We start from the raw sequence: 11,889 nt of genomic DNA on the forward strand, positions 1-11,889 counted from the left end.
TATATTCTCCATTATATTTCGGAGCTTCATGCTTTAGTTTTCTCTTCCTGACCTTAAGTCAAGCGGATAATGGTCCAGAATTCGTAGGTATGAAGTTTCAGATGAACATAACTAATTTTCTAAGAAAGAAATGGTAATAGCACAATCTGACTTGTCAAATTACCAGAATACCTCGAAAAAGACCGAATCATTAAGAAAATATTTTCTTGATATTTTTAGAGATTATATAGAATGAAAGAGTTATGTAACATGGTTCATGATGAGGGTATTGATGTTTTAGCAGAGTAGTATATAAAATAGCTTATATTTTTACAGAAAATACTATTAAATACAATACAATTTTACACAAGATATTTATTTATTTATAGAATGGATATACTTAAACCTTGCTACAACACTTATAGGCAGTGTACCTATTCGTACAGTAGTGTAGTTTTTAGTAAGTCCGGTTCGTTCCACAGGGAATCTTTTTAAACAAAGCTTAACGCTATATTAGTTTACTTTTATAAAAATACAAATATATATATATAAGTAATATTATTATTATAAAGGGGAGTTTTTACCGTTTAATGACCGGTTTGTCGATTTTAAAACTTTAGTCGCAGTTAAAACCAAATGTAAAATATTAAAAATAAATACAAGACTTAAATTAAAGCATAAAGTAAATAACGATAATGAAATTGCGAATAATAAAAGTACGATAAAATAAACTTGCGATAATTAAAAAGTACGATAATTAAAAGTGTAATTAAATAAAATAACAATAAAAATGCGATAATTAGAAGTGCAATTAAATATAAAATAAAGGAAATTAAATATGAAATAAAAGAATTATGCTTATTTAAACTTCCGTAATCATGATGTTTGACGTGTTGATTTTAGTTTTATGCCCATGGGTTAATTGTCCTTTGTCCTGGATTATTTAATATGTCCATACGAATTTGTCCATAATAGTCCATCAGTCATAAATATAAAGAGCGAAAGCCTTCGTCAAATTATTCTTATTCCCGAAGTCAAATATTCCAACTAATTGGGGATTCGAATTGTAACAAGGTTTTAATACTTTGTTTAATGAATACACCAGGTTATCGACTGCGTGTAAACCAAGGTTTTACTACTTTGTTAACAATTACACCAATTACCCTTGAATGTAATTCACCCCTGTTTCAACAAGTCTATTAACTATTAATCCAGTTCCGTATCCGGTAAAATGAATAATTATTGGTATTTATAGATATCCCGCCCACCGTACCCAGTCAAGCGTATGTGGTTATATATAAATACGTCAAATTATAAGTTTGTATATTAAATTAACAAGGTATTGTTTAGTTAATATAAAACCCATTAATAGCCCATAGTCTAATTTCCACAAGTGTCGTTCTTTTGTCCAAACCTCAATTATGGTACAAAGCCCAATTACCCAATTTTAGTAATTAGTCCAACATCATGATTACTTCGGATTAAATAAGCATAATAATAACTTAGCTACGAGACATTAATGTAAAAAGGTTGAACATAACTTACAATGATTAAAAATAGCGTAGCGTTACACGGACAGAATTTCGACGTACACCCTTACAACATTCGCTAACATACCCTTATTATTAGAATTATAATTAAAATATAAATTATAAATATAAATTTTACGTATGAAACGAGAGAAGAGAAAGATAGATGATTACGATCAGAATGCGCGAGCTTTATAGGGAGTTTCTGAAATTGGGGCTCCGCGACTCGCGGCATTTTTGGCCTTCAAACTCCGCGAGTCGCGGAGATTGAAATTACAGCTCAGTCCAGTTTGGAGTCTTTCTTGCCGACGGTTTTTATTATTTATTATAATATATAAATAATTATAAGAATTATTTAAATATTATATTATATTTATGTGCATAGTTGACTTGTAATTTTTAGTCCGTTGCGTCGAGCGTTGAGAGTTGACTCTGGTCCCGGTTCCGGATTTTCGAACGTCCTTGCGTACAATTTAATATCTTGTACTTTGCGTTTTGAATCTTGTACTCTTGTAATTTCGAGACGTTTCTTATCAATAATTGGAACCTCTTTGATTGTCTTTTGTACTTTTGAGCTTTTTGGTCGTTTGCGTCTTCAATTCGTCGAATCTGTCTTTTGTCTTCACCTTTTATTATTTAAACGAATATCACTTGTAAATAGAACAATTGCAACTAAAAGCTTGTCTTTCTTGAGGAATAATGCTATGAAATATATGTTCGTTTTTAGCATTATCAAATATTCCCACACTTAAGCGTTGCTTGTCCTCAAGCAATATCGTCTTGAAATACTAGAATCACTTCTTTATTCTTCACACTTTGTACATCAGTGATTTCTATACGGCGGTATAAACAATGGTAGTAACGATATGGTTTACAGTCCCACATGACTATAAAAATTTAGATCCATTAAGGAAATTGGATCTTTATGAAAACATTTGATCTTTTGGTGGGTTTCAGATTTGAAAATTTTAGCTCAAAACTTGCGGTTTTGTGTCACCCACTTGCTAACCTTGTATTTGGAAAGCAACACATCCAGTTTACTTGTCCCGTATATTACCTTTCGGTAAACTACCGTCCGGTTGTAAAGGAAAGCGTTGAACAAGCAACTGTTAAGGCAATGTCCCCTGACATGCTTTTAATTATGGTCTATAACGTGTCGGACGCAATTACTATCCTTGGTAGGAGCAATAGTAAAGTTCACCCTTATAATTTTTCGGTCTGGCACAAGGTCCTGTCTTTGACCACTATGCAACCACCGTTCTTACGGTTGACACCCGATTTGGTTCAGGTGACCTAATGAATTCCAGGTGAATTCCTAGGATTTTATGTTCAATGGTAATGAACGCATTGAAAATAGGGTTTTCAGAAAACAAATCGGTTTGTAATTTTTGATCAAAATATTTTCTCGTTCAAGCTCGAGTTTAGATATCATTGAATTCCATGAGTTTGTAATTCTCAATCTTTAAGGTCAATCTCTAGGATTGAGTAATATCAGGCTTAAAAGCTGATTTTTGATCTTTTAAGGAGATTATCCTTTCCGAGGATCTGATTTATTAGTCTTATCCAGCTAATTTGCATGGTGCCCCCCATTGTACGAGATAAATCCTTCTCATGGTTAGGATAAATCTGACCACTTGGCGACCCTGTTTGATGCTGAGGTCCGTGGATTTCCTGCTGATTTTAGAGATGACTTTTCTAGATTTTTCGTCAACCTACAGCTGGTCTGGACGACAACTTCATGACCTAAATCAAGAAGCGCGTTTCTTTTTCAGAAGACTTTACTTCCTTTTAATGATGGAATTGATTCATCGTGTAGATCCATCTCTTCTTTTCTTTCATCGGGTAAAACAGTTTAGTTTAGTCCAAAGCAAAAGTATTTTCAGTTATTTGTTACAGATATATGTGACATATGTTTAAGATAACTTGGTAAATTTTCCCACACTTGGCTTTTATTTTCCTTTTTATCGTCCTCTATTCCATTTTAAATGAATTTTAACATTTTAGTTTGTTTCTCAATTTATGTCCTTTCCGAGGTAACAATAATTTCGGTGTTAACACCTAGTTTTATCGTTCATAAATATGTATAAACATGATTTTGAGTTCATTTAATTGAAAATTTTTAAAAATTTTACTAGAATTGGGTAGTCAGTATATAAGACTAGGGCTGTTCTTTATTATCAGAGAGCACTAGATTCTAATACAACTACTGCTTTACTAGTATTTTTAATGGTAACCAAGTGTTTAAGATAAAAATTTTAAAATCCGAAAGAATTTAACCCCTTCCCACACTTAAGATCTTGCAATGCCCTCATTTGCAAGAAATCAGTAATAATTTAAATTATTGAGGGTGATTTGTGTGAAAATGATTAAATTTTTACCAAAGTTTCCAAATATATTGGCGTTTGTTTGCTGAATGATAAATGGTGCACATCATTTGTTCATTCCTTCTTGTTGTTATTTCACATATATTTTGCATCTTGTCGTCAAAATTAGTTGCTTTTACTGAACTTAATGCCAGTCTTTGAAAATGCGTTGTTTTACCCTGTTGTGTACATAAGATAAACTGCAAACATATATACATATTTTTGAAGTTTGGTATATTACCCCACATTCAAAAATTATTAAAATCTAAGAATAAAAGTTAGAAAATTATAAAAACTATTACAATATTAACATAAGTATTAAACGTATCAATATTACAAATTACAAAATAAATAAAACTAAGTAGACTAGGGATGATACTGGTACCAATAGGGGTTCCAAGCATAACCATAGGTGCTATAGAATGCTTCGACAGGGTTATACGTAGGATACGGTGGTTGCATCTCTATAGACCAGGGAAGGAAGATGGGTTTTGGTGTAGGAATATAGTTTCTACCTATATGTTGGCAATGAGCTATGATTTGGTTCTGATGAACTTGCCAATCTTCAAATGCTCTCTGTCTAGCATTTTCGTACTCCTGTGAAGCTATAAACCTTTGCATTTCTTGCATCTCATTTCCCCCTCCTACATTACCTTGCTGTTGGTTTCTCTCAACCTGTGGATGTCTACCATGGTATTGTACTGCGGCGTTATTTCGCCTCTTCAAAACTTTCGCACCATGGTATACATTTAAACCTATAGCATCGCGGGGTTCTGGTTCTTCTACTAATAATCCCCCCGACTTATATCCACACCGAGATATTCACCAATCAAAGTAATAAAAATACCACCTCCTATTATGCTATGCGGTCGCATCCCCCTAACCATAGCTGATAAATAATAACCCACACAATAAGGTATACTTACAGCGCTTTGTGGGTCTCGAATACACATATGGTAAAACAAATCCTGTTCATTTACCTTTTCCTTGTTCTTACCTCTTTGTGTAATCGAATTAGCTAAAAACCTATGAATCACTCTTAATTCGGCTCTATCTATATCCAAATAAGAGTAATTTCCCCCTTTAAAACGGTGATGGCTTGTCATTTGACTCCACACACCGTGTGTATCAAAATTTTCATCTATCTTTCTACCGTTTAGTATCAACCCTCTACAATCGGCAGATGCTAACTCCTCAGGCATATATATACGTAAAGCCTGAGCCATGTCCAGTAAAGACATGTGGCGCATCGAACCGCCTAACAAAAATCTAATAAAAGATCGATCGGTTAAACTAGTTACCCGATCATTCAACTCTATACTACACAACAATTCTTCACACCATACTTTATATACAGGTCTACGCATGGTGAATAAACGTACCCAGTCATTAAAAGTAGAATTACCATATCTCTGTACAAGTAATTCCCTAATTGGCCCGGCCAATTCTACAACTTCTAAGGGTCCCCATTCTATGACCCTCGGTACCTCAACAACCTTAGAATGAAGAGTATGCAAACCCCTTTAGTATTTTGGATAATCTATCCAAAGTCTATCAAATCTCAGGTTCGGGTGCAACTCTTCCAAGTGCATATCAGAAAATGTCATGACCGGATGAGGTATATCCTGCTTGTAGTAGTTATCCACCTCCTGTTGTTCCGCATTCTCAGCAGGAGCATTGCGAGCTTGGGATGAAGATTCACCCCTTTCAGTCTGCAAAACACATCAAACACAATTTTTGTGCATCCAAATATGCATTAGTGTCAGCAAAATCATCAATCAAAATAATTACAATGACATGATCAATTTATATCAAACTTAAGCTCATTTTCACATTTTTATCAAATCTACACTTTTTCAAATAAGCATATACGAAAATGTTCGCCAAGTTCATAACCATTCAACTCAAATAACATGTCAAAATAATCATTACTAGCAATTAAACAAGTTTCAAATGGCATTATCTCTCAAAAATCAAGTTTATGAATTTTTAGACTTGAAAAAGTCCACTTTAATTCTCAAAATCATGTTTAGGCTCAAAGTTTGGATCATTTAACTACCTAAACATGTTACACTACTTAATTTAGCAACAATTCATGACAAAAATCGGCCATAACCTGTTTATATCAAAAAGCCCCAAATTTGCTCAAGAACACAAACCCTAGATTACTCAAAATTTGAAGTTTAAGGCTTCTAATCATGTTAAATAGCATCAATCTAGGTTATACAAGCATAATACATAAACAATTTAAGCCTAATTACACTAAAAAGCATCAAAATCAAATTGGGGAAAAAATTACTCAAGAACACTAATTTTGGATTAAATGGTGTTTAGGTGTAGAAATTTACCGTTTTTCTTGAGTAATTCCTAGATAGCATCATTCTCAACATGATTTTAGTAAAAGATTTGATGATTAACGGTTAAAAATTGTGATTTTGGGGGTGTTTTTGGGGGGTTTTTTCGAGTGTTATTTCGCTGTGTTTTTGAGTTTTGGGTTGTGTGGACTGAGACTGATCGTTCAGCTCTTTTTACTTTTTTCTGATTTTCGGTCCTCCCGCGACTCGCGGAGATTTCCCCTTCAAACTCCGCGAGTCGCGGAGTTTGCTAATTTTTTTTTTTTTATATATAATCTTTAACTTATAAAACAATTAAGTAATTAATTTTAAAATTTTGTTTCCCTTGTTATTTAGGACGAGGTCGTTTCGGATCGCTGTCCTAGTCCGTTTCTCGACAAAATTTTAAAATTTGTCTTTTTGTAGCGATTGTTTTAAAAGCTAAGATTTTTGGGTTTTTTTTAATGTTTTTGGCATACTTTAATTCAATAAGATTAAAAATAATGATAATAAAAGTTCTCGTCCCTTCCTTGGGTAAAGCAATTTCGGTTTAAAGACCTAGTCTTCAACTTACGACGAATTTTTAAAAATCATATTTTTAACTTAATGAGATAAAGTAAATTTTTTTGTTTTTAAATTCACACAACTTAAATATAAAATTCAAAATTAATATTAAAAATTCACACCAAACTTAAAATTTGAAATGCATAAAATTAAAATTTCATATTTTAAAAATTAAAAATTCACACCAAACTTAATTTAAAAATTCATATTATAAATTCATACCAAACTTATATTAATTTTTCAAATATTTACAATTTTAAATATATTGTTTTTACAAAGTTTACAATATTAATTTAAGATTTAAATATTAATTTTAAAAACATGGTAAAAATAAAATTAAAAATCTTTTTGGCTTTTTATCCCACTTTAATCAATCAAATATTATCAAAAATATGCGCCCCTCTTTTCGGTAAAGTAATTTCGGTTCCAAAACCTAATTTAACTCATGACGAATTTTTGAAATATTTTAGGTTGATTGATTAAAGATATTTATACCTTAAGAATAAACGTTAAATTTCACAGTGATGTAATAAATTTTTGAATGATATCAATAATTTCGGTCGCCAAACCTAATTTTATTTAATACCAATTTAATACTTTTTAGCGAACAAATTAGCGTTTATTATCAAAAGGTTAAAAATAAAATAAAATAAAAACTGTACAGACTTACCTGTGAAATAGATTTCTTAGTTATATGATCTATCCCATTCATAAGATAGTCGGTTTAATTGGTTTTCCATGGCTACATAGGCGTAACCTCGAGCATTCAGTGTCTTTTCTTCTAAACATATGAACGGTCCGTCTCTGCATAAAGTAACAAATTCGGTATTTGAATAGGTTTGATTATTTGAACATTTACCTCCATGTGACCATTTTCCGCATTTGTGACATTGTTCTAGGTGTCGTGCTCTTCTTTTTGCTGCGGATTTTGATTTTCCTTTACCAAATTGTAGCTTATTATCTTCGCATCTGGATTCTTTTCTAACCCCGTCCATTCTTTCTCTGATTACTGATACTATTTCACTCGGTAGTATGTCATTATTACGTTTAGTGATCAAAGCGTGTAGCATTAGACCATGGTTTAGTTCACAGGCAGTATTCATTTCGTAAAAACCTAAAAAAATAAAAATTCAGAATGGGGGGAGAAGACTAGTTCTTTAGGGTCTGCTAGGGAAAGACCATTCGGGTTCCATTTTCGAGATCTACACGAAAACAGACAATCTAACTCTAACAGAAATACATATTATCCTTTAAAGACTTGATTCTCCCCACACTTAGTTAGCTGTGGTGTCGAAATTGTGATTAACTTCGTTGTCGACTTCCATCGGACCATGTATGTAATGTTTAACTCTGTGATCATTAACTTTAAATTCAATCCCATTTGAATTTATTAATTCTATCGTTCCGTATGGGAAAACTCTTTTGACTATGAATGGTCCAGACCATCTTGATTTCAATTTTCCAAGAAATAGCTTGAATCGTGAATTGAAAAGAAGAACTCTGTCTCCTTCTTTAAATTCTTTTGAACTTCTGATTCTTTTATCATGCCATTTCTTCGTTCTTTCTTTATAGATTAACGAATTTTCGTATGCTTCATGTCTTAATTCTTCTAATTCGTTTAGTTGACTTAATCGTAGACGTCCAGCTTCATGTAAATCAAGATTACATATTTTCAAAGCCCAAAATGCTTTGTGTTCAATTTCTACTGGAAGATGACATGCTTTTCCATAAACAAGTCTAAAAGGTGTGGTTCCAATTGGAGTTTTGTAGGCTGTTCTAAAAGCCCAGAGTGCATCCTCCAATTTAATGGACCATTCCTTCGGATTTGATCCTACGGTTTTCTCTAGAATACGTTTTAAGGCTCGGTTGGTATTTTCAACTTGTCCACTTGTTTGTGGATGATATGCGGTGGAGATTTTATGAGTTACTCCATATCTTTTAAGAACTTTCTCAAGTTGATTATTACAGAAATGAGTACCCCGATCACTTATTAAAGCTTTCGGTGTTCCAAACCTTGCAAAAATACGTTTTAAAAAGTTGACTACAACTCGTGCATCGTTAGTTGGGAGAGCTTGTGCTTCCGCCCATTTAGATACATAATCAATGGCTACGAGTATATATAGATTATTCTGAGATTTTGGAAATGGACCCATAAAGTCAATACCCCAAATGTCAAATACTTCACATACTTGGATGACATTTTGTGGCATTTCATCACGTTGACTTATTTTTCCGGCCCTTTGACAAGCATAACAGGATTTGCAAAGAAGGTGTACATCTTTGTAAATTGTAGGCCAATAGAATCCAGCATCATAAGCTTTTCTTGCTGTTAGTTGAGGCCCATAATGCCCTCCAGTTGGTCCTGTGTGACAATGGTTTAAAATTTTACTAGCTTCATCTCCAAATACACATCGGCGTATTATTCCATCGGGACAACTTTTAAACAGATGTGGATCTTCCCAAAAATAGTGTTTTATATCACTGAAGAATTTCTTTCGTCTTTGGTACGATAATCCTTTTTCAAGGAATCCACAAACTAAGTAGTTTGCATAGTCTGCAAACCATGGGATTTCTTTATAATCTATCTTCAATAGATATTCATCAGGAAAGTTGTCTTGTATGGCCGATTCATTTAGAACTTCTAATTCAGGATTTTCAAGACGAGAAAGATGATCAGCGGCGAGATTTTCTGCTCCTCTTTTATCTCGGATTTCAATATCAAACTCTTGTAAGAGTAAGATCCAACGGATTAATCTTGGTTTAGCATCTTGTTTTGAAAATAGGTATCTAAGAGCAGAATGGTCGGTATAGACCACCGTTTTTGCTAGAACGAGATATGATCGAAATTTGTCAAAAGCAAAGACAATAGCAAGGAGTTCTTTTTCAGTAGTTGTATAGTTTGTTTGTGCTCCTTGTAACGTCTTACTAGCATAATATATAGGTTGAAATCGTTTTTCAATCCTTTGTCCTAAAACGGCTCCCATTGCAAAATCACTTGCATCGCACATTAGTTCAAATGGTAGATTCCAATTTGGTGTTATCATGATCGGTGCATTAGTGAGTTTTTCTTTAAGAATATTAAAAGATTTGATACACTCATCTGAAAAGATGAATGGAGCATCCTTTTCTAGGAGTTTATTCATAGGAGTGGCAATTTTAGAAAAATCTTTTATGAAACGTCGGTAAAAACCGGCATGTCCTAGAAAACTCCTAACTCCTCTAACACTGGTGGGATGTGGAAGTTTAGCAATTATATCTACTTTAGCTCTATCCACTTCAATTCCTTCTTTTGAAATTTTATGTCCAAGAACGATGCCTTCTTTAACCATGAAATGGCATTTCTCCCAATTAAGTACTAGATTTGATTGTTCGCATCTAAGAAGCATTCGTTCCAGATTAACTAGACATGATTCAAATGTATCACCGAAGACTGAAAAGTCATTCATGAAAACTTCCATGCATTCTTCTATCATGTCGTGAAAAATCGCCATCATACACCTTTGAAAGGTTGCAGGGGCGTTGCAAAGTCCAAATGGCATGCGTTTGTAAGCAAAAGTACCATAAGGGCACGTGAATGTGGTTTTCTCTTGGTCCTCGGGTGCTATTGGAATTTGAAAATATCCGAAAAATCCATCTAGAAAACAATAGTAACTATTTCCGGCTAATCTTTCCAACATTTGATCAATGAAAGGTAAGGGAAAGTGATCTTTTCTGGTGGCGTCATTTAATTTTCTATAATCAATATATACACGCCATCCTGTTACAGTCCTAGTAGGAATAAGCTCATTTTTCTCATTTGTAATGACAGTCATGCCACCCTTCTTAGGCACGCATTGAACTGGGCTTACCCATGGACTATCAGAAATTGGATAAATTAAACCTGCATCTAGCAGTTTAATAATCTCTTTCTTAACTACATCTTGCATATTAAGATTTAGTCTTCGTTGGCATTGCACATACGTTTTATGACCTTCTTCCATAAGGATTTTATGTGTACAATACGAAGGACTTATTCCTTTAATATCATGAATCTTCCATGCAATGGCTGGTTTATGAGCTTTCAACACAGAAATGAGTTGTGATTTCTCATTTTCAGTAAGAGAAGACGATATTATTACAGGTAATTCAGATTCACCATGTAAATAAGCGTATTCCAAATGGTTTGGAAGTGGCTTTAACTCTAATTTCGGAGGTTCTTCTATCGATGATTTATATCGATATTTGTCTTCTTCTTTTAGCATTTGAATTTCTTCTGTTGTTGGTTCATATCCATTAGCTATAAGTGTAGCTAATATTTCAGCTTCATCAATTGGTTCATTACCTTCTCCTAAAGAACATTCTCCTGTTCCTTGTAATTCTAGAAATTCTTCTAATAATTCTGCATGTGCATCTATAGTTTGAATATAATAACATGTATCATCTGCAGATTGTGGTTGTTGCATTGCTCTATCAACTGAAAAGGTAACACTCTCATCCTCTATACTTAGGGTCAATTTCTTACCGAACACGTCTATCATTGCTTTAGCCGTGTTTAAGAATGGTCTTCCTAATATGAGAGGAACTTGAGAATCTTCTTCTATGTCCAGAACAACAAAATCTACTGGAAATACTAAAGTACCAACTTTAACTAGCATGTTCTCCATTATCCCTCTAGGATATTTTATTGATCTATCGGCTAGTTGTATGCTTATTCTGGTTGGTTTCAATTCTCCAAGGTCTAGTTTAGCGTATAGTGAATATGGCATTAAATTTATACTAGCACCTAAGTCTGCCAATGCTTCTATTGAACTAAGACTTCCCAGAAAACATGGAATTGTGAAACTTCCTGGATCAGATAGTTTTTCTGGTATCTTATTCAACAGCACTACTGAACAATTAGCATTCATAGTAACAGCCGAGAGTTCTTCCATTTTCTTTCTATTTGAAATTAGATCTTTCAAGAATTTAGCATATCTAGGCATTCCTGAAATCACATCAATGAAAGGAAGATTTACATTTATCTGTTTAAACATATCCAAGAATTTGGATTGCTCGGCTTCAAGTTTCTCTTTCTTCATTTTACTCGGGTAAGGAAGTGGTGGTTAGTATGGTTTAACATAAGGTTTAGCCTTAACTGTGTTA

Source organism: Rutidosis leptorrhynchoides, chromosome 3 (assembly GCF_046630445.1).
Source record: "Rutidosis leptorrhynchoides isolate AG116_Rl617_1_P2 chromosome 3, CSIRO_AGI_Rlap_v1, whole genome shotgun sequence".
NCBI classification, from domain to species: Eukaryota; Viridiplantae; Streptophyta; class Magnoliopsida; order Asterales; family Asteraceae; genus Rutidosis; species Rutidosis leptorrhynchoides.